The 23,354-nt window shown below is 51.0% G+C and overlaps 1 long non-coding RNA gene across 1 annotated transcript; it reads left to right on the forward strand.

Moving 5' to 3' along the window:
- Positions 1–13,610: 13,610 nt before the first annotated feature.
- On the forward strand, positions 13,611–18,993 carry LOC138848824 (uncharacterized). Its single transcript, XR_016230429.1, has 2 exons — positions 13,611–13,727; positions 14,744–18,993. It is a non-coding gene; the product is annotated as an uncharacterized LOC138848824 (long non-coding RNA).
- The last annotated feature ends 4,361 nt before the right edge of the window (positions 18,994–23,354 follow it).

The following is a 23,354-nucleotide window of genomic DNA, read 5'->3' on the forward strand; positions in this document are numbered from 1 at the left end:
TGTGGGGTTTGGTTTGGGTTCTGATTGGTGTTTTCACTAACACACGTCTGAAGAATGCACACTGTTCCTCCAAAAAATCCAGAAAAACTCGCTTTGCATTTTAAATGACAATGTTGAGTCCAGGTCGCTGCGGCTGTCTAGGGCCAAAGTCTGGTATGGTCATCTTCTTTCCGGACATGGAAACGCTGTTCCCACCACCTTGTGCTGAAGGGAGAAGCCAAGGCAGAGGCTGGCCGGCCAGCTTTGGGAAAGGCAGGAAGCAGTCAGGCCCGAGGCCGGATTCAGGTGCTGGGGGCCGCCAGCCTCTTGCTCCTCCTTGAGCATCTCCTGTTCTGTGCCTCAGCTCCGTCCTGTGTCGCTGCCGCCGGCGCCTTCCCAGCATGGTAGAAAGGACTGCTGATCTCTTAGCCGTCACTGGTAAGACACTGACCAGTTATCTTGGTTCCAGGATGAGAAATACTAGGGAGGACATGGACTGTTTCCACCTTGCCCCGCCCTGGACAAATCAGCTGGGGAGGTGAGATTCATGAGCCAATGTGGCAGCACCTGAGGTAGATGCATGGGTGGAGAAGGATAAACTACCCTTCCCTCCCTCCGTCTGTCTCTCCATCCACCTTCCATGTGTCCATCCACCCCTCCAACAAATTTTTATTGAGCAAACTAGGCCGGCTCCGTGGCTCACTAGGCTAATCCTCCGTCTTGCGGCACCGGCACCCCGGGTTCTAGTCCCGGTCAGGGCGCCAGATTCTTTCCCGGTTGCCCCTCTTCCAGGCCAGCTCTCTGCTGTGGCCCAGGAGTGCAGCGGAGGATGGCCCAAGTGCCTGGGTGCTGCACCCCATGGGAGACCAGGATAAGCGCCTGGCTCCTGCCTTCAGATCAGCGTGGTGCGCCGGCTACTACGGCAGCCATTGGAGGGTGAACCAACGGCCAAGGAAGACCTTTCTCTCTGTCTCTCTCTCTCTCTCACCGTCCACTCTGCCTGTCAAAAAACCAACCAACCAACCAACCAAACCAAACAAACAAACAAACAAAAAAACCTAAGAGGCTGAGTGAGGGTCCAAAGTCCCCAGACGAAGGTGAAGAGAAAGCGTGTGAGATACCAAGTGCTCCACAAAGCACCGGGGTGGGAGCCTGTGCCAGGATGTCAGTCAACCACTCCTTTGAAAGGGAACCCGGCTTTGAAAAGGCGCTGGGGGCACTAAGGTGTTGTTAGCGGTGCAGCTGCTCCCCGGTCTGGTTCCAGCTCCTGATCTTGTACAGCGATGGCAGCGTGGCCAGCAGCAGTGGGTTTGCTCTGCAGACCACTCTGCCCTGGGGTGACTCTTGCCCACACCACACAGGAGACACGGAGACGAACATCCACAACAGCTTTGTTTAAAATATCTGAAACGGGAACAACCCATAAATAATAGAATGCCCATAAATAATAGAATTGAGAAGGAATCACGGTGCCATCACACCATGGAATCTGAAATGGTGGAGGAAGGGATTGAACTACAGCTACAGTCACCCACAATGAACGAGTTTCAAAAACATTATGGAGCACAAAGAGCAACCTGAGAAGCCTACAACGGAGTTGTGTGAAGTTCAAAACCAGGCCCTGCCAAATGATGTATCGGTTTGGGATCTATCACAAATAAATTAAAACTACAAAGGCAAGCAGAATGGCACTTGTGTCAGGTTGGTGGCTTGCCTGGGGGAGGAAGGACTGGAGTGGGGTGGACTTGGGGGAGAGAGCGACACAACTGGGAAGGGGCCTGCTAAGAAGCAGCATCAAGGGTATAGCAATATTGGATTCCCTGTGTAAGCTGGGTGTGTGGACATGGGCTTAGCTTTTATTTGTTATTTTCAAAATGCACATCTATGTCATGTGCATTCTTTTGTAAGTATGATCTCTTTCACAATAAAAAAAATTAAAAATTATTTAGCTAACATCACACTTCCTGCACACCCCCCAGAAAAGGTAGGGTTTAGTGTCGTTGACTAGCCTGGGCCTCAGAGGGGTTAGAAGTTGTCCTCAGCAGCGGCGCCGTGGCTCACTAGGCTAATCCTCCGCCTGCGGCGCCAGCACACTGGGTTCTAGTCCTGGTTGGGGTGCCAGATTCTGTCCCGGTTGCTCTTCTTCCAGTCCAGCTCTCTGCTGTGGCCCGGGAAGGCAGTGGAGGATGGCCCAAGTGCTTGGGTCCTGCACCTGCATGGGAGACCAGGAGGAAGCACCTGGCTCCTGGCTTCGGATCGGCATAGCGCCAGCTGTAGCAGCCATTTGGGGGGGTGAACCAACAGAAGGAAGACCTTTCTCTCTGTCTCTCTCACTGTCTAACTCTGCCTGTCAAAAAAAAAAAAAAAAAAAAGAAGAAGAAGAAGAAGAAGAAGTTGTCCTCAAGTGATGTGTCCTAGTGGTCTGGAGTGGCAGCAGGCAGAAAGGACGGTGGCAGCCCCGTCCCCGCCCCCTGGGCCCCATAACTGCTGACTACCCTATGTCTCTTCCTTCCAGCGCCCTCCTGTTTAGCTGCTTTTCAGAGTTGCTACCACAGCCTCCATTTCTTGCCGTCTGCCCACAGCTAGCTACTGAGTAGGATGCACTCACGCTAACGTGCGCCAGCCCTGGCGGAGTTCACAGTGTGAAAGCCTTTTGGGTGGTGTAGAAATCTTTTACCGATCCCATTGCTAAGCTTCGGTCACTCACCATCTGATTACCTTTTTAGGGAAGGTTCATCTTGTGTCTGCTGGTTTGCTTTACATTCCAGCTGGTTCGCAAACACATTCTTGGTTGACAGCTCCAGTTTGAAATGTTTGGGCTCTCTTTGCTCTGGGTAAAACACACTGTCAAGTCATTTTTTTTTTTTGACCCTTGCAATTAGTGTCTGTTAATCTTTGAATCCTGATAGCTCAGAGTTAGAAGGGCCATTGGAAGGCACCCATCCAGGTTCCCACAATGGAAAGAATGGTTCCAAAAGCATGCCTGATCCCCAGCCTTGGAGAGCTGGCTTTTTAAGGGCATTGCTGTAGGGACAAAGAATACCACCATTTACAAACTGCCCATAAAATTTTGCATGGATTTTCATTCTGTCTTGGAAAATGAGAGATTCTCCAAGATTTCCTGTTTGCTAATTGGATTAAAATGGACACACTTGCAAAACAGGTTCCAGAGGTACAGAGGCCACTGTGTGGTCAAAGGCATTTGTCACCTGCTAAATACATAAGCTGGATCAGGGTCGACAGAGAGATAGCAAAGGAACCGGACACAACCACACTTGGTAGTCACCGCAGAGAAAGCAGGGGCATTTGGCTAACTGCTTGGGAGTCCTGTGTGTTCGTTTTCTTCTGTCCCTTTGTTTTTGCTTTCTTGCTTCCTTAAAGGTATAGAAATGAAGGACGCAGTGTGGAGGGGAGCAAGATTGGTCTGTCACCCTCCAACGTCCCCAGTCTCTGTCGCCTGCACTGACACCACTTCCTGTGAGGCTGGCCCCACCTGCTTCTGAGCCCACTCAGAGATGCTGTGGTGTAGTGAAGAGTTGCCCCTGTCTCCTCAGCTTTTGCTCTGCTCTGGTAGAGCTTGGAACTGAGCCATGATGCCAGCTGCCACCGTAGTTAAGTGGGTTTGGGCCTTGAGCCAAGCCGGGGCTTGCTGGCCCAGGCACTTTAGCATCGGGGAGGAAGTCAGCCTTGAAAAGACCCCCGGGAGTGGCAGGGTTGTTCTCTGCTCAACCCCCTCTCTCATGCAAGCTGGAGAGAATCTCAGGGCTAAAGAAGGGTATGGGAAGCTTGGACACGGGTGGGGAGGAGAAATGAAAGGTGGCACTCGAGCCAGGAGGAGCTGCGCAAGGTCCGGTGGGCGCGTGGAGCTCAGGCGAGGCTGAGCAGTGGCTGTGATAAGGACTGACTGGACAGGTGCAGAACTGGGGGCTCCACCCTTCATAGGAGGTTGCCCCAGCCAGAGTCAGTGCAGGTGCAGAAGGAACGGGTTCAAACTGAAGTAGGCAGGGCCACAGGCTGGCGCTCAGGGCAGCAGCGTGTCCTACAGAGCACCAGAGGCAGGATCTTCCCTTAGGGACTGTGTTCCTGCTGCTGGTGTCCCCCAGGCCCAGGTCTCCCTCAACACACTGGAGCTCGGAGGCCAGACTGGGGCTGATGCACTACTAGATCTGCTTGGGTCTGGCAGGGAAAAGAGGCCAAGAGGCTTCAAGGGAGGCTGGAGCTGCCCACCTGAACTGCTGAGCTCCAAGTTCCAGTCACTTCAAATCTGCAAATACTTGGTGTGCATTTGCATGCTTGGATAAAGACCGGTTGGGTGGCTGGCAGGCTGGGAGGTAGATTAGGAAATGCTGATAATATTTCTGCACGCCCATCACCCCCAGGCACTCATTTGCATGGGGACGGGAGAGGAGGGGAAAGAGTTTTGCACAGAGAGAAGGCAGTGACCTTCTCTGACCTTGTCTCCCAGACCAGTGGCTGCTGGCAGCAGGGAGGGACAGGAGTCATTTGCACAGGGCCTTACTCGGTTGTTTACTTTGGTTGCCAAGTACCTGCAGGGACACTGAGCAGCACCGTGGCTCTCTGAGTGTGAGGTCTGCAGGGACCACGACTCCACGTGGCCGCCGCACCCTTGCTGCAGTGGAAGCAGGACATTTGGCAAGCACACAGGTGCCTTCCCAGGGGGCAGCCGAGAGCACTCAAGACTCCTTCCCAGGGCCCAGGGCCCAGGTCCTTGGCCACACTTGAGCAGCACTGGCGGGCAGGAGCCAGCGAAGTTCTGGACACACCAGTTATTTCCACCTGATTGGCGCCCACACCCCAGTGAGCCTGGGAAACACTCGGCTCGGGGGAGTTAACAAACACCCTTCTAACAGCCCTGAAGCACTCTGTCCTACCTCCTCCAATATCATAGAACTATTCCTAGACTGGAACTCTCTCGTGCCTTTTTTCTGTTGAAAGGTCAGCAATTTGTGTGTGTGTGTGTGTGTGTTTCTGAAAAGAGTTAGTGAATATTTTAAAAAATATCTTTTTTAAAAAAAGATTTATTTTATTTTTTAAAAAAAGATTTATTTATTTATTTGAAAGGCAGAGTTACAGAGAGGCAGAAGCAGAGAGGGAGAGAGAGATCTTCCATTCACTAGTTCACTCCTTAAGTGGCTGCAACAGCTGGAGCTGGACCAACCCCAAGGCAGGAGTCAGGAGTTTCTTCTGGGTCTCCCACTTGGGTGGCAGGGGCCCAAGCACTTGGGCCATCTTCCATTGCTTTTCCCAGGCACATTAGTAGGGAGCTGGGCTGTACATGGAGCAGTTGGGCCTCAAAGCGGCACCCATATGGGATGCTGGCACTGCAGCAGCGGCTTACCCGCTGTGCCACAGTGCTGGCTCCAGCTGTGAATATTTTTGGCTTTGAGGGCCATACAGTCTGTTAAAATCGCTCGACTCTGCTGTGGCAGCATGCGTGCAGCCAGAGATGGCACAACAATTAATGACTGGGCCTGTGTTCCAATAGAATTTTATACATGGGCACAGAGATGTCAATTTTATATAATTCTTCAGAAGTTACAAAATATTCTCCATTTTTTTATGAATTCAAAATTGCACAAAAAACATTTTTAACTTGCAAGGCACAAAGACAGTCTGTGGGCCGTAGTTTGCCAATCCCTGTGAGAGCAGGAACGGCCCCTCGTGTGATCCGGGTGCCTAACACACATCTGACCTAGCTGCTGACTAGGCACTTGGGAAGTATGTGGTGGAGGAGTTGGCCTCTCCACTTTACATACAAGGAAACCATGACTCAAGAAGTGAATCAACTCTCCCAAGCGTGGGACTAGAACTCAGATCTGGGTGTAGTTGGATGGTTGGAGAATTGGGTAGTTGGTCATTCTTTCAACTCTAAGTGCTGTGCTCCCTCTACCAAACTACAGCTTCAGCTTTCGCAGAAGAAATATCACCACATGGAAGATCATGGAGTTTGAGACTGGGAGCTTCCCTTGAGCAGTTAAGGAACGAGTGGCCTAGATTCAGTAGTATCACCAGTCAGTGTGGTCAAGCTGCAGAAACTTGACTTTTAATTCTTTGGGAATTTTCTTAATCTGCCAAAGGGGACCATATCATGGCCCATCTAGCAAACCCGCCAGGACACACATTTGGTTGATGGCTTAGACATTGGTTGGGATGCCTACACCCCATGTCAGAGTATCTAGATTTGAGACCTGGCTTTCCTCCCAATCTTAGCTTCCTGCCAATGCATACCCCGGGAGGCAGCGATGATGGCCCAAGTAGCTGGGTCCCTGCCACCCATGCAGGAGACCTGGATTGACTTCTTTGCTTCTGGCTCCGGCCTGGTCCAGCATTGGCTGTTGTGGCCATTTGGGGAGTGAACCTGTGCATGGGAACTCTCTGTGCGACTCCCTAATACACAAAGGAACAAGGAAATTCAAAAACAAACCACTAAACAGAGGCTCTGTGTGCGCCAGGAGCAGACCTAGAAAGGCCCAGTCCTCTCGTTGGAAAACTGGTTCTCTACCAGTCAGCCCTTGTGGTTCTCTATCTTTGCCCCCATCTCTCTCAACTCTTACACTTGCTTTCAACTTAAGTCTCTGTCTTGATTGCCACACCTTGTTCCCGCCTCTTGTGACTCACCCCCACGCTCTGTTTTCACTTGGCCTGGCACTTGCCCTGCTCCCCGGGTATTGTGGTTAACCACAAAGCACCCAGCATTGGCCTATGACTCCCTCCTCCCAGGGATCTGCACTGTGTTTCTCCTCTGCCTGGAGTGTGGGTGGATTCGTCTATGGAGGGCTCACTTGAGGGCCTCTCTGGAGCCTTGACCATGGGCCTGGTGGCCGGTGCTGTTCTGACAACAGCACTGGAGAGTGAGAAGAGGAGATCTCACCCCCACACCTCCCACTGCTGCCCAGCTCACCCAGCCCAGGGACGGGCAGGTGACCACACTCCCTGAGAACTCTGCTTCATATCTGATGAGTCCTGATTGTCCCGATCCTAGGACGCATAGCTAATGTCAACACATTGCCCTTTTCTCGGGATTTTTAAAAGTAATATACATGTAGTGTGGGATTTTGAAAATATTGGTATGTATAATGAAAACAAAATCCACTTGTAATCGCCTTCCCAGAGATAAACACTATGAAACATTTTAGAAGACAGTCATACCTTGCTTACAGAAGGGGATGTGTTCTGGAAAATGAGTCGTTGGGTGTTTTCTTGTTGTGTGGACATCCTAACATGTAATTACAACGAACCTGGATGCTGTAGGTCAATCACTCCATGGGACCTCACACAGCATGTATGAGGCTGCTGCACTATAACACAGCACTCTATTTTACAGACGCTTTTTGGTATTAGTAGGAATATAATCTAAAATAACGATAAGGGGTGTGCATCTAGCTAGCTATTAGGAAGCTGATTAGTATGCCCATGCCCCACCCCAGGGTTCCGTAGCAGCACCCAGCTCTAGTTCCTGACTCCAACTTCTTGCTAATGCACACCCTGGGGGACAGTGGCGATGACTCAAGGAGTTGGGTTCCTGCTACTCATGCAGGAGACCTCAGCTGTGTCCCTGGCTCCCAGCTTTGGCTCCAGCCCAATCCTGGCCATTGCTGGCATTTGGAGAAGAGGCCAGGAGCTTTCTTTCCCTATGTGTCTCTCTCTCTGCCTCAAATAAACATAGTAAAATTTTTTCTAAAACCTTGTATAAATTTTAAGTTAAAATCACTCCTAGAGATGCCCACATCTCATATTGAAGTTCTCAGTTTGAGTCTGGGCTAATCCGCTTCCAATTTAGCCTCCTGCTAAGGTGCACTATGGGAGGCAGCAGATGATGGCTCAAGTACTTGGGCCCTGCCACCTATGTGAGGGATGTGGATGAAGCTCCTGGAGCTTGTCTTTTCCTGACCTCGTCCTAGATGTTGTGAGCATTTGGGCGAATGAACCAGTGAATAGAAGATCTCTCTCTCTCTCCCTGTCCCTTCAAATAAAATGAAAATAAGTACTTTTTAAAAAAATTTAGAAAGGTAATGCATAAGGGTAGGCATCGGCCTAGCAGCTAAGTCACTGGTTTGAGATGCCCATGTGCCACATCAGAGTATTTGGCTTTGGCACCTGCTTCCAGCTTCCTGCTGGTGCGGATTCTGGGGGGCAGCGGGGATGGCTCATGTGGTTGGATTCCTGCTAACGATGTGCGAGAGCCCAGCCGTTGCAAGTATATGGATGAGAAAAGCAGCAGAGGGGGAGCCTTCTCTCTCTCTTCCTTTCTCAAATAAAAAAATAAATAACAAAAAGTATAGTACAGTAAAAACATAAACCAGTAGCATAGTCATTTATTACTACTATACAAACTGCATGTCGTACACTTTTATACAGCTGACAGTACAAGAGGTTTGTTTGCACCAGCAAACATGTGAGTTGTGCATTGTGCTGACATTACAATGGCTGTGACTTCGCTAGGCAATAGGGATTTTTCAGCTCCATTATAACTTAGGGGACCACCATTGTATGTGCAGTCCACCATTGGTCAACATGTCTCATACGGCACATGACTATCTTTTGAGCCTTTTACATTCATACTTGTCCAAACATATCGCATCATTTTGCCATGACATTTTGTCACCTGATTTGTGTTTTTACTGAATACATCATGAGTACCTTCCCATGTCATTATCATTATATCAGATTTTTATTGCTACACTGAGTTCGATGACAGCCCTGGGCACAGTATATTTAACACACACAGATTGCTGGACATATAGCTTGTTTCTGGATTTTCATGCCAAGATGAATATCCTTAATTAGAATTGCCTTTATGCATCTCTTGCTGCTTCCTTAGGACACATGTCTAGAAGCGGAATTAATTAGGCCAAGACTGCACATTTTTTGAGGTCGGATTGCTTTCTAGAGATGACCCAATTTTTGCTTGAACTTTAGTGCAAAAATCCCTGTTCCCCAATCCTTGCCAATGTATTATTGAATATTTAATGGACTTCAATTTGATTGGTACAAAACATATTGTTTGAAGGCTAATGAAGCTGAAGTTTTCAGTGTTCTTTGGTCATTTCTATTTCTTCTATGACTCACCCTTTGTGAGTATAAATAATGCTTTGCTCATCCCTTCCTCCGATGAATTTGTTAAGTAGCTCTTAGCTTCAAGTTTCGCCCAGAGTTCAAAGCCAGGGTTCTCTGAGATGAGTTCTAGCAGAGGCAAGTGTGAAATGTGGGGTGAGACGTGGGCAGGAGTGGCAGGAAGCAGGGGAGGCCAGGAGGCAGGGGCTACCAGCGTGGTTAGGGAAACAGAGGTGACGGAAGGCAAAGGAGATGCACACTGGTTGCCGCTGGGGAAGTAGAGCCAAGAAGAATGGCTCCTGGAACCCCTGGGTTGGTAGGGGGAAGAGTGGGTTTCCTGAGAGCCAAGCGTACAGGCACCGCCCTGGAGGATAAGGTGTACCTACACACACCTGTGCTCCGATGGTCAGCTGTGCAGCAGCATTCCCAATTGGACGGCTAGTAGGGCAGCCATCTTGTACTCAAAGACGCACTTTCAAGTAGGCAGGAAGGGGATGTGGTCCCTCTTTCCCAGAAGTCTGGGCAGACTTTACCCTAGCTCTCACTGGCTGGAACTGGGTCACAGGTCTACTGTGAGCCCAGTTACTCACAGAGGGGAATGGGGTTATCATGACTGGTGGATACCAATCACTATTTAATCTCGAGGCCCTAGTCATTGTTGCTACACAAAACCTGGTTATGTTAACAAGTGAGAAGAGGAGAATGGCTGTTGAGAGTCTAAGGTACCTCTACATGCAGCCACTTGAGAAATTCCTGTCTGTTGATACCGCTGGTACTGCCAGTACTGTTACAGTGTCGGTGCTGCTAGTACCTGCTGCAACATGGCGGACCTTGAGAACATAATGCCAAGTGAAGGAAGTCAGTGACAGAGGACTGCATACTGCATACTGCATCCATTTATGAGATGCCCAGAGTAGACAAATCTGTAGAGATATAAAGTATGAGTGATTGGCTAGGGCTGGGAGGAATAGAGGGATAGGGAGATGATGTCCAAAGGGTGTGAGGTTTCTTTTTGGGGTGATGAAAATGTTCTAAAATTGATTTTGGATATACTAAAAATCATTGTGCTGTATAATTTTAAAACAAGATTTATTTCATTATTTGAAAGGCTGAGTGACAGGGAGAGAGGGAAAGACACAAAAGAAGTGTGAGAGGCCGGCGCTGCGGCTCACTAGGCTAATCCTCTGCCTTGCGGCTCTGGCACACCGGGTTCTAGTCCCGGTCGGGGCGCCGGATTCTGTCCCGGTTGCCCCTCTTCCAGGCCAGCTCTCTGCTGTGGCCAGGGAGTGCAGTGGAGGATGGCCCAAGTCCTAGGACCCTGCACCCCATGGGAGACCAGGAGAAGCACCTGGCTCCTGCCATCGGATCAGTGCAATGGGCTGGCCGCAGCGCGCCGGCCGTAGCGGCCATTGGAGGGTGAACCAGCGGCAAAGGAAGACCTTTCTCTCTGTATCTCTCTCTCTCTCACTGTCCACTCTGCCTGTAAAAAAAAAGAAAAAAAAGAAAAAAAAAAGAAGTGTGAGATCTGTTTGTTGATTCACTCTCCAAATGCCCATAACAGGGCTGGGCAAGGCCGAAGCCAGGAGCCAGGAGTCAGGATCTCCATCTGGGTCTGCCATGTGGGTAACAGGAACTCAAGTACTTGCCTCCCAGGAGCATTACGGGAAGCTGGATCAGAACCATGCAGGAGCAGGGACTCAAATTAGTCACTCCAGGTGAATCCCGAGTAGTAACTTAGCCCACTGCACCACAGTGCCCACCCTGAGTTGTATACTTTAAATGGATAAATTACATGATACAAGAATTATATCGCAATAACGCTGATACCTAAAAAACATTCATATTAGAGTAAGGTGCCAGTTAGAGGGCATTTGGCCAGGACACCTAAGGCTACCCATGCGGTGGACATTTGTCATAATTTGCTGATGGTTCAGCGTTTGGGGAGTGCTCCACTCCATCTTATGAGGACTCACTTATCATAAAACAGGGTTGGAAACTGCTGTTCCAGCCCCCCTTGCTGCCCGGAGCCAGCCTATGAGCCAGGCTCAGCTGCAGGTGCCGCCGGCCTCTGTGGTTGGGTGTGCAGGGAGTAGGCACGGAGTGAACCCCTTTAAGTGAGGGTGGCATCAGCCACATCCACGTCTCAGGCAGCAGGGACGAGGCCCCGCTGGTGCCCCAGGCTGGGATGTCAGCAGGATGGACTACAGCATCTAAACCCAGGAGGGGTGCATGTGCTGTCTCCTAGGAACACGTCTGCGGAGTAACTTGGGGCCTTATTCCAGCTGCCTGCAGGCCTGTTTCTCTGGCCTCCCAGAAATGGTGTGAGCTACCTCACATTCTCCACTAAATATCATTTTCACTGAAGTTAGCCTGCTGTGCCTGAGCGAATGCACACATTGATCCAATTTGACAGTTTTTTTATTGCTGGGGGTGGACCCATGCCGTAAAGAACTCTCGACCTGAAGCCCAAAGCAACAGGGTTTATAAAGGCAAAAACCACAAAATCGGGAGGGGGAATACACGGTTGCTAGGATCAGGAGGGAATGCATGGTTACCAGGGTCAAGCTGACCTAAAACCTATGCGAAACTAACATCAATTATAATCTTAACAATACTAGTTAACATCTTAACAATTTCAATTATACTCTTGACATTAATCCAGGTATTGGCTTAAATCATATAGGACATAGACAAATTGCATTTTTATCATTAACCCAGGTGCAGCCTATCTGCTTGCAAGCTTGAGCGATCATGCTAGGGGGTTTCTATGCTTTGCCAGGTGTGATGTAGTGAACTGCTATTGTCCGAGTGCTTTATTTTTTTTATTTTTATTTTTTATTTTTGACAGGCAGAGTGGACAGTGTGAGAGACAGACAGAGAGAGAAAGGTCTTCCTTTGCCGTTGGTTCACCCTCCAATGGCCGCCGCTGCAGCCGGCGCACCGTGCTGATCCGATGGCAGGAGCCAGGTGCTTCTCCTGGTCTCCCATGGGGTGCAGGGCCCAAGCACCTGGGCCATCCTCCACTGCACTCCCTGGCCATAGCAGAGAGCTGGCCTGGAAGAGGGGCAACCGGGACAGAATCCGGCGCCCCAACCGGGACTAGAACCCAGTGTGCCGGCGCCGCAAGGTGGAGGATTAGCCTATTGAGTCACGGCGCCGGCCTGTCCGAGTGCTTTAGATCATAATTTCAGACCAGGGTCTCACGGTGGGGGGCAGGTGCCTTCCCAGGATGGGGTCTCAGGTGCTCCAAAATGCTCCTGATCCTACTGTCAGGGTGTTACTTAGAAGTGACAGTCTGGGTTTCTGCTGTTCAGCTGAGAACCACGGCTGATGCCGTCACTGCCTCTCTGCCCTGAGCTGCCTCCCCCAAGGAGCACAAGGAAGGGGGTTGCTGAGCCAGGCCGTTCTGTTCCCAGGCTGACTTCCTGACAGAAGCAGCTGAACTAGGAGAGAGGAAAAAGGAAGGACGAGAGTGGGCACTGGCCCTCTAACACCAGGGGCCCGGAAGCAGAGAAGACATGCCGCGTGTTCTGAGTGACTCCCCTGACACGCAGACATTCGAAGGCCTGCGAGAGAGAGAGAGAGAGAGAGAGAGAGAGAGAGAGAGGCATGGAGTGAGCCAGCCCAGCCCTGGGGAGGACGCATAGGCTCCCCAGGAACCAATATTCCCTGGAAGGCTTGGCTTAGGGGCTGTTGCGTGTGCAAAGCACTGGGCTCTTGGGGCCATGGGTTCCAAAGGTAGGCTCATTGAACACCTACTATGTACCACGCATTGTCCTAGGTACACAGCGAATAACAGACTCAAATCTCCGCCTTCTTGATGGTTGTGTACTGGTGAGGGAGATGGTAGATACACAAACTAACAAATCAACTACGGCAAAGGTCTTTCCTGCGGAGAAAATCAAAGCAGGGTTAGGAGAGAGGGAGGGCGTGGGTAAGCTGTGCTTCCAACCTGCCCACCCTGGAAGGCCTTCCTGAGGGGTGAGCATGAAGAGGAATGAGAGGCGAAGGGGCCAAGGGTTATTACCCAGATGTTGACCATGGCTGCTCTTTCTGACCCCCGCCCCTCGCGCCCCGGAAACACCTGTCAGACCCAGCCTGATTGTTGCAGGAAGGCAAACAGACGCAGGGCCGCAGGGGCCTTGTGTTCTGGTAGGTGGAAGTTCAGAGTTTCTTGGGGTGACCTGGGCCACCAAGCTGGATGAGGTTGGCTGGGCAGGGCTTCCTGGAGCTGGGAGAAGCAGCCAGCCAGCCAGCCACACCCTGCACCGGCAAAGCCTCATTAACATCCTTCAGGGCTGTCCTGGGGGCAGCCACGCTTCCTCATGGGACAGAAGTCCCGTCATGCATCGGAGGCTTTCTCTCCACATAGTAAATCTAAAGAAGCCTTGGAGAAGCTTTCCTGGGCATGCTGCTCCACTAGAACAAGCCCAGCCAAAGCCCCCTCCCCCGTCCCCAACTCTGGATTTTCTGTCTGGGACCCTGATTCCCTTAGAGCCGTGACGAGCCTGGCTGGCCTGCGCTTCCTTTTTAAGCAGACTCTGTAATACAACTCTGCCCACCTGCTCCTCTCCAGCCACCGCCTGCTTTCCCCAAGCTCTTGTCATCCTGGTGACTCCTAAGATTGCGAAGCAAGAAGCCCAGTGGACCTCTCTGGAATGCTGATGAAAGGGGTAAAGCTAACTCCTGGGTTATTTGCAACTTGTATTACTGAGGGTCTCTGTGCCTTCCAAGCTCTGTATCACAGGTTTTTGTTTTAGCAGGAGCAATATCTTTTATGCATTGCTGATATGGGAACATAATCTGACCCAGGGCATAACCCAATTCGAAGAACCCAGCAGCGATTTATAATCAGATTTCAAGGTATCTTCTCTCATGTTCCAAGTGATACCTCTCATACGAGGACTTGTTTTCCTCAGAGCCTGTGGCAGGAAGCCAGAAAGAAACCCAGGGGGAGGGAAATGTCTTTTACTACATTCCAGAGATGCATTTAATGCCTTCCCAGCCAGAGTTCTTAATTTCTTTGCCTTGCATATGATTATTGCTGGGGGACCTTGTGGGCTCAAAGTCTTTCAATAGGAACAGAGATTGAGAGGCAAATTGGTGTGATGTATCTTTTTTTTTTTTTTTTTTTTTTTTTGCTTTGCTTTGCTTTGCAAAAACCTCATATGCACTCTAACCAGTCATGCAAAGCAGCAAGGTCTAAAGGTCTTGGGTTTAATGCCTCAAGAGAAACAGGTGGCGAGTAAGAGAAAATGTTAGTAGATACTAAAACTCAAGTCTCCCAGCGTGGGCCCTATATTTTTTCGATATTGATACCTTCAAGTTGGTGGCAGCAGCAGGTGGATAACTAAGAAAGAATGAAGTTAGTGTGAAATGGAGAGGATGGATGGGGATTTCAGCAGGCCAAATGATTGCCTTCTCAGTCTTGCTGGTCAATGAACAGTGGCTGTTAAAGGTATAGTGCCCTGCCCCTCCTCCCATTCATGGTAGGCCATTTGTCAAGCACTGAGCATGCACCACACACTGACTCCACACGGATGTGTGGATGCAGACAGCTTGTCTTTCCTTTTGACCAACTTGCCCTCAGTGTGACTTTGTTGCACCTGTTTTGCATTATACACGGTCTCCAATTTAATTGTCACATCAATTCTATCAAGTCCATCCTGTTATTAACTTTGTTTTACAGAAATTGAGACTCCGAAAAACTAAGTTCCTGGCCCAGGATCACATTGCTAGCAGTTGTCAGAGTGAGATTTTTAGCCAGGTGTGAGTTCATGTTCTGAGGATGAGAACTTGGTGACTAACACTGCACATTGCAAGCCCAGGGCAGGGGAGAACGATCGGTGGTTCACACATGCCTGCTGAACAGCTGTGGCTCGTCTCTGGAACCGCCCAGAAGTGTGGTCCACACTGGGGGCCACGGCCCTAGGACTTGAGAACTGGTTCCTAAAGGAAGGGAATGAAAACACCTATTGATTACTCTTGTTCTCTGTATAATGAGACTGATCCTTTAAGACTTTGCTGTTGCTCCCACATTCTGTGTTCCCAGGGAGAGCAGGAAGGTGAGTTTTGCAATAATCCCTCCAAGCGTCAGCGACACAAGAAAAATATTAAGAAGCAAAGGCCACACCCTCCCCAACAGCCAGCTCAGTGAAAGATGAGCTCCGTGGCCTGCGTCATTCTCTTAAAGGCACAGCTGCAGCGGGGCCTTGGCTGCATCGGTTTGGAGACTCTGAAATGTGGGTCAAGACTCTCAGGCTGGGTTTAGCTCAGTTGTTATTCCTCACCCCCTTCTGCAGTCACGAAGGCTGCAGGTGTGGGCTTCGGACAGATGGACAAGCCAACAGCTGGCCGTGCGAGGGGTGGCCGGCTTGCCCTTCCTTGCTGCTGGGTCCTGCTCTTGCTCACATTCTCTCTCAGGATCGAGGATGTGGATTTGCGCTGGGAGAGAAACTGCGATTCGATTTGGCACAGTCGTCATTGATAGAACGCCTAGAAATCCAACTGCAGTGAAGGTGGAACTCAAGGCCTAGAAGAATGTGAAGATGCAGGTGATCTGAGAGCCTCCTGTGAAACCCGTTGCTAAGGGCCACTGTCACACGTGATGGCCACTCCTACACTCCCAGCAGAGAAAATGACCTTGAGCTTGCGATTCTCTCTCTCTAGTCTCACTCTTTTCGCCTTCCCAGGGCTTGACGTATAATAAGGACTTAGTTGCTGTTTGCCAAATCTGTCTACAAGGAGGCATTTAGAGGGCAGCTTCAAGGTCATTTGGAAAATGGCCTTTATGCTGGAAGACTCGTACCCTGGACCAGAGCTCGGCTCCATCCAGAAGCCCAGGCTGATCCGATGTTCAGGGGCTGGCATCTGTGAGGGCTCTGTGTCGGGGTAGGGAACTTCCAGGCTGCTTCAGGAGAGGCACAGGTAAGGCCCTCCTAAAATCAGAGTGGAAGGACTACAACCTGGAGACGTAGCGATTTTTTTTTTTTCCCTGAAAACTCAAGTGGTCTGTATGGAGGCATCAGTCTAGTAACCTTCGCGATCAAGCATTACGGTCCAGGGCAGAAAGAATCTGTCCTGAAAAAGTAAAATCACAGGGCAGGTTGATGTAGAAAAGGGACTGGAGGCGTGCAGGTGTTCCCCTGGGGAGAACCTGTCTGCCCCCTTTGAGCCACTGTGCCCCGGAGGCATCCCAGGGCAGACAGCACGTCTTTCATTTTGACCAACTTGTCCCCAGCATGGTTTTCTTGCACCTGTTTCGCAGCTATCATAAAGAAAGTCAAGCTGGGCCTCTGCCCCATGACTCCTCCAGCTGATCCGACGCTGACGGCTCTCCCAGGAAAGCAGCTCCCCTGCCTGGAGATCCCACCAGCCCCCATTTCCAAGCAAAGTGACAGTCCTCAAGTCTGGGCTTGCCAGAGCCGGCCTGTCTGCCCTGTCCTTGTCCAACCTGTATCCTTCCACCTAGGGCAGGTGCCTCGCCCAGAGAACAGCCAGGGGAGCTTCCCCCAGCGCCAGAGCACCGGGAGGGAATTCATGGCATCCGCAAGGTGCCGGTTTGCTCAGTTTCGGCAGAGCACCTGGTAGAACTCCGGCATTGGGTGTGTTCAGGGGAGCCTCTTTCCTTTCCTTCTCTTTCCTGTCATTCTCTCCACCCTCCTCTCACACTCCCCTGAGCCTCAAGTATACACAGCGTTCACCTGAACAAGCCAGCTGCCTCCGGGGATGGGGGAGGGGTGGGAGCAACGTGCAGAGAGGCTGCCCGGATTGATCGCACGACTCCCTTTCCCGCCAGCCGTGCAGCCCTCGGGCGGGATTCTGAGGGTGGTGCGGGTTCCAGAGCTCTTCCTTCAGTTGCCAGCTCAGACTCCACAGCTGGACTCTCTTACCTGACCATGCGGCTCGGGGAGCTGGAATGAGTCTCAAATGTCTCCCTCCTGGCAGGGGGAGCTGCTGGATGCTGCTGAGGCCTCAGTGGGCGTCCCTTCAAGTTGCTTGTAGCGTCTGAATTTCCCAGTCATCTTCCAGCACTTCAAAAAGGTGACCAGGGCTACTGTTGGCTGCAGCGGTTGAGACACGGCTTGGGACACGTGTGTTCTACATGGGCGTGCCTGGGTTCAAGTCCTGGCTCTACTCCTGATTCTAGCTTCCTGCTAATGTGCAGATTGGGAGGCTGCAGGTGCTGCCTTATGGAGTTGGGTCCCTGTCCCCTATGCAGGAGACCTGAATGGAGTTCCTGGCTCCTGGGCACTTGGCGACTGATCAACAGATGGGAATTCTCTCTTTCTCCTTATCTGTCTGTCTCTGTCTCAAATGTGATTGTTAATTAATTGATTTTAAACATGGGTGACCTCCTGGGAGAATTAAGACAGTAGCCACCTGTGCACACCTTATGTGTATCGATCAATCAGAACCTTCTTCACAATACCAGTGAAGACCCGGGATTCCTGGGGTGAGAGGCGCTTCTGGAAGGTAGTCACCTGAAGAGGCTGTGGAGAGGGCCTAGCCGAGGGAGAACTGCCCAGGGAGAAATGCAAGCCCTGGCTGGCGCTGTGGCGTAGAAGGTTAAGCCTCTGCCTGGAGTGCCCGCATCCCATAAGGGTGCCGGTTCAAGTCCCGATGCTCCACTTCCGATCCAGCTCCCTGCTAATGTGCCTCTCTCTCTTTCTCTCTATGTATCTCTGATTTTCAAATAAATCTTAAAACAAAACAAAACAAAAACCCACCAGCATCTTAAAAAAACAAAAGCCCACCAGCTTCCTATTTCCCTGGGCAGAGCAGGCTTGTCCCCGCCTTCCACTCCCTGCTCTGGTTAAAGGTTCTCTGAGAGAATGCCCTGGAAGTTCTCACGGTGTGATTCCCAGCCCTGTGGTTGGCCTAGAGTCTTCCAAGTGGTCCCGCAGAGTAGTCCAAATGACATGGGTAAGGCTTCTCACTGTCATTCTCCACCCTCATGCTCCAATGATGCAGGCAATTAAATCTGAGGGGCCCTGTGATAGGGGAGGGTTTGCAGCATCTTGGGTATGTCACCCTCCTTATTATCACAGAACATTTCCCTACAACCCATGAACGCAAACTTCGGCATCCAGTCATCCACCAACAGACTTCTACCAAATCCCTTTCCTGTGCATTGTGGCAGGACACAAGACACAGAGACAGTGATCTTGTTTGGAAAGAGCTTACCCTGTGGGGCGGGAGCTGGGAGTGGGGAAACGCGTAAAGCCATGAATATGGACAATGTGGGGCAATGCTCTGAATGCTGACGAAGGGATCCAAAAGAGCTGTGTGGGGATGCAGCCTGGGTCTGTGGGTGCCAAGCGCACCTTCCCAGAGCAGGTGACGTGGAGCGGAGTTGCCAGGATGAGAAGGAAGAGAACACGGAGTGTGCACTTGGTGAGCCTCACCCCCTCCCTCCTTCACAAAACCTCCAGTGTCTTGAAGGAGGCAGAGCGAGATGCTGAGCTCAGAGGATAGGAAGGGAAATGGAGAGGAGAGGGTGGGACCAGACATCCCCAGCCTTCAGCCAGATGACTACCTTACCCTGTTCATTCTACCCGCCAAGTGCATAACGCAGTGGTAGAGTTCAGAATTCAGGTCTATGGGGCTGGTGCTGTGGTGCAGCGGGTTAATGCCCTGGACTGAAGCGCGGGCATCCCATATGGGCGCCGGTTCTAGTCCCGGCTGCTCCACTTCCAACCCAGCTCTCTGCTATGGCCTAGGAAAGCAGCAGAAGATGGCCCAAGTCCTTGGGCCCTGCACCGTGTGGGAGACCTGGAAGAGGCTCCTGACTCCTGGCTTCAGATTTGCGCAGCTCCAGCTGTTGCGGCCAACTGGGGAGTGAACCATTGGATGGAAGACTTCTCTCTGCCTCTCCTCTCTCTATGTAACTCTGACTTGCAATAAATAAATGAATCTTAAAAAAAAAAAAAAAAGAAAGAATTCAGGTCTTACCTGACCCCTGTTCTCAGTCCCCTTTGCCCTGGGTTCATCCCTGCCCCCCCCTCCCCCCCCCCGGCTCTTCTCCCTGTCTCTGGCTTCTTCCCCACTCTCTTCCTTACCCACACCCTCATGAGGGCATGTTCATAAATTGCAAGCTTTATTTGTCATTTTTTCTGCACAGTCTATCTCAGTGTGTCGCCATCATTTCAGGATGACTCCCCAGCCCAGCCTTCATGACCCAGCCCGGTCTACCTCCCTGGCTCCCACCTCACATCCTGCATTAGAGACATCGCCCAACAAATAACGGCGCTCCACGCTCTCAGGCCTGTGGGAGTGCTGTCCCCGCTCCCTGGAGGGGCCTGTGTATCTGTCTGCCTCAGCCTTTGAACGTGGACTGGAGCAGGTCCTCCCAGGCAGAGCGGATCAAGCTCTTACTTATCTGTCCGTGTATTGCTACTCTCAACTCTCGGCAACGGAGCTCTTCCCAGCGTGCTCTCCTGCTTGTGGCTGAGCAGCGACAGGGCAAGAAGCCAACTGATTCACTTTCACAGCTCCCGGCCTGCGCACGGTGCAGGCTCCTTATGAAGTGAAAGGGAGGAGTCCGCTTCGTCAAGCTGCGCCTAGGGGTGCGGCGAGTGGGGACTCTCACCTGGGGAGCCGAACAACACCCCAGACCAGTTCAGCTGGAATCTCTGTGCGCTGAGACAGCGTCCCAGGAGATTCTGATGGGAAGCCAAGGCTGAGAGCCGCCGGGGGTGCCAAGTGGATGGCTCGGGAGCTGAAGAAGCCTGCAGTTCGCCCCCGGATGCGTGTCAGCATCCTCCCCTCGACGTCTCACTGCACACTGGGCGTTCTGAAGCGGAAGGTTTCCAAGGTCCAGTCCACATCGCCTGGTGGTGGCTGCCTGGCCGCTGAGGCTTGGCTCCTCCTCATCTCTCGACATGCAGGGGAGAGCGCTGCTTGTCAGTTCATTTGTCCGGTTTGTTCCTCAGCTCCTTCTCCTTCGGCCCTACCTTTCCCACGGGGACTTGGGGCTCCCCGCAGACCAGACCAGCCTTTCTGGGAGCCAGCAGGGTTCTGGCCACCTCTAAGGGCTGGCTCAGGACCTCCCAGTCTGAGCGGGAGCCGGCTCGCCAAGAGCACCGCCTGGCTGGCCGGGTCCACTCCCCATGCCTGGAGATGATTTCCTTCAGGGATAAATCTTAATTCCTGTGCAATTCAGACTCCCTGGTTGGGCAGATGGGGATTCCCTAACACTTGGTCACAGAGAGCTGGAGGGGTCCCTTGCAGCTCCTGCAGTTCCTATCCAGGGCAATCCAGTGTGCCCGGCCACCAGGGAGACTTTCCTATGGTAATGAGCAAAGACAGGGCCCCTGATCCTTCCATTTCCATTTGAAATGAAGCATGTCGGGACATCCCCCAGTCAATATGAATCTGATGTCTTGTAAATGGAAGCCGCTCCAGCTTGAGCAGACACATCCCATTATTCTGCCATCTGTTGTCCTGGTTTCCATATGGGGATAGTGCAGAGAGAGGGTTTTCTTGAAAGCTGGACACTTTGGCAACAGAAGAAAGCCGCTGCCCTTAAAAGCTATTAAACCCCTCTGTCAGATGGAGCGCCGAGACGCGCAGCCTGGGGTCCTCATGCCCCCGCACTCCCGGGGCTTCCCTATTTCGGCCATGTTGTAGTCTCCATGATTATTAGGGGAAGGTGAGGTCTCTTTTCTGTTCTCAGTTAAGTGCCTGTTTTGAGGAGTCTCGGTTCCAAGCCCAGGCTGCCCACTGGAATCCTTGAAGGAGCTTTGGAAATATGCTGACGCCAGCATATTTCTCCTTCTGAGACTCTGATTTCATTGGTCCAGGCTGTGGTCCCTGGATGATTCTAACGTGCAATCATGGTTGAGAGACACTGCATGAAGCATTGTAGAGCTTGGCCTGCTCTGTGCTACAGAGATTATTCATAGAAGTTGAATATGTTCTTGTGAGTCTTTTTATTTAAAAAAATTAAACATTAATTGCATTGTTAATTGTTAGGCTGGCGTTATGTGAGATACCAAGAGGAATACAGCCACATCCTTGCTTTCCTGAAATTATAATGTTTTTCTGTATGTTTCTAGCATTGGTGTTTGTGCCCTAAAAAAAAAATCTTGGGGACAGCACTGTGGTGCAGAAGGTTAGGCCGTGGCCTATAACATCTGCATCCCATATGGGTGCCAGTTTGAGTCCCTGCTGCTCCACTTCCAATCCCACTCCTTGCTGATGCGTCAGGGAAAGCAGTGGAAGATGGCCCAACATACCCACGTGGGATATCCTGAAGAAGCTCCTTGAAAGGCCACCATAAAACATACCAAACACCAGAGTTAAAGGAAAAATGTATTGTTGGGGGTGGGGGAGGGTCTGTGTGGGAAAAGGTCTTGTTATAGCCTTGCAGAGATAGGAAGTGGGAGCAGCGAATCCTGTTAGGGCGGGGGTGGAGTTGACGACTGTGGTTGGGCCATTTGGTCACTTGACTTCTAGTGAACCAGGCTGGATTTTGGAGAGGCCAAAACTCAGAGTTCAAGATAGCCCCTGGGGCTTCATTAGCACCTCAGGTAAGTCCGCACTTAGATAAAGCTGGAGACCTGACTTTGTTCTTGCCTGGGCGGCTTGGCCCAGCCCCAGCCACTGTGGACATTTGGGAAGTGGACCAGCAGATGGAAGTCCTCTCTCTCTGCCTCTTTCCCTCTCTTTCTCTCTGTAACTCTGTCTTTCAAATAAATAAAATAAACGTTTAAAAAAATACTGCATATCATTAAAAATTATAATGCACAGATTTTTAATAGATTTGGGGGCAGAGGTTCACAATATACAAAGTAGAAAGCATCAAACTCTAAAGCAATGTGTCCAGTATGATACTACTGACATAAAAGGACCATTTATAGACTCATAGGAAGAAAACTAAAGTGTTAAGGTGTTGGTAGAAGGTGTCTGCGGCCGAGGGGCTCACAGGTAAGTTGACTGTTTTTAGAAATAAGCTATGAAAATGGATCTTGGATGATTCAGGTTGGCCAACGTTAGGAGTCAGAGAACTCTCTGAGGAGAGGCGAATTCCTGACTGCTGATGTTCTCTAGCCTGGGGGAGCTGGGCTCCCATCTGACCCACAATCCTATTCTTGCTGGGTTGGAGATGGCCTTGTCCATCTCTCTGCAGCGCCGTCGTGCGATCGCCAGCTGCGCACAGCGTGGAGCAGGACTGCTGAGAAAGAGTGCCTTCGGGACTTCCACACAGAGGTGCTCGGGGGTGCAGGGAAGTGTAGGCAGCTTAGGAGCTGCAGACTGAAAATACCCCATTCCTTAATTTGCATTCTTTAGCTGGGTAATTTTTAAAAAACAGATGTCTTTATTCACATTTTACATAAGAGTGTGAAAACATCAGTTGTATATATTAAAACTATCCCTATTCTTATCATGATTTGGAGGCCTGGGGAGAACAAAAGATGTGTCAGCCTGGGTCCAACTAGCTGGTCAGAAGTCACCCGGAGTGCTTAAAACAGGGAATTTCATGGAGGTCATTGGTGGCACTGGTGATGGGTGAGGTTGAGAAACTGACCACAGGGCAAGGAGACCCTGGAGGAGTGGCAATAGCTGGGCCCTCCCTACAGGGGCAACTGACAGGAGAGGGGTACCGGGAGCCCAGTGACCAGAGTCATCTCAATACAAAGGTGGCCACTGCCGAAAGTGGAGCCCAAAGCAGAGAAGGGGGTGTAAAATACTGCAGGGCCTCCCATTCTCCCAGCTTCTAATCTTCCGGCAGTGCCTCCCATTGGCCACTGCCAGCTGTCAGGGGTGACCTGCAGGAGCAGAGCTGGGGAAAGGAGAGGAGTAGACTGAGGTCCCTCAAGCCAGAACTGTGTTATGTAAATGAACCAAAGTTGGCTTTGGTGAATAGGACTTCCCTGCCCCATGCAGCTGTGTGACGTCACCAAGACAGTGAGCCCCTCTTTCCTGGGAGTTCCCTGCCCTCTCCCGTGAGCCTCTTGGCAGTCTCCCATTGCAAGGGACTTACCCTCTCATGCAACTGTGTGCAGGAGCTGCTCAATAAACTGTGCCTTCCTGCCTCCAATGATCACACTTTTTCTCTTATTAGCCCCAAATCCTTCCAACCCTCTAGAGACCATCACACAAGTTAGGAAAAAGAGCTAAAGCCCTTGTAGTCACCCCTGGAGCTTGGTTATAAAGAACAAGTGACTCCTGGCTTCATAATCCTACACTGATAGACCCTAAAAGGAAAGGGTAGAGATTTCATAGATTTCGTCAGTAAACCAAACATCTAAATTGCCAATATTCATTCAGTTTTGATCTACAACAATGGAAATTTC

The sequence above is a fragment of the Oryctolagus cuniculus genome, chromosome 2 (genome assembly GCF_051225735.1).
Source record: "Oryctolagus cuniculus isolate XC-2025 breed Fujian yellow rabbit chromosome 2, ASM5122573v1, whole genome shotgun sequence".
In the NCBI taxonomy this organism is placed as follows: Eukaryota; Metazoa; Chordata; class Mammalia; order Lagomorpha; family Leporidae; genus Oryctolagus; species Oryctolagus cuniculus.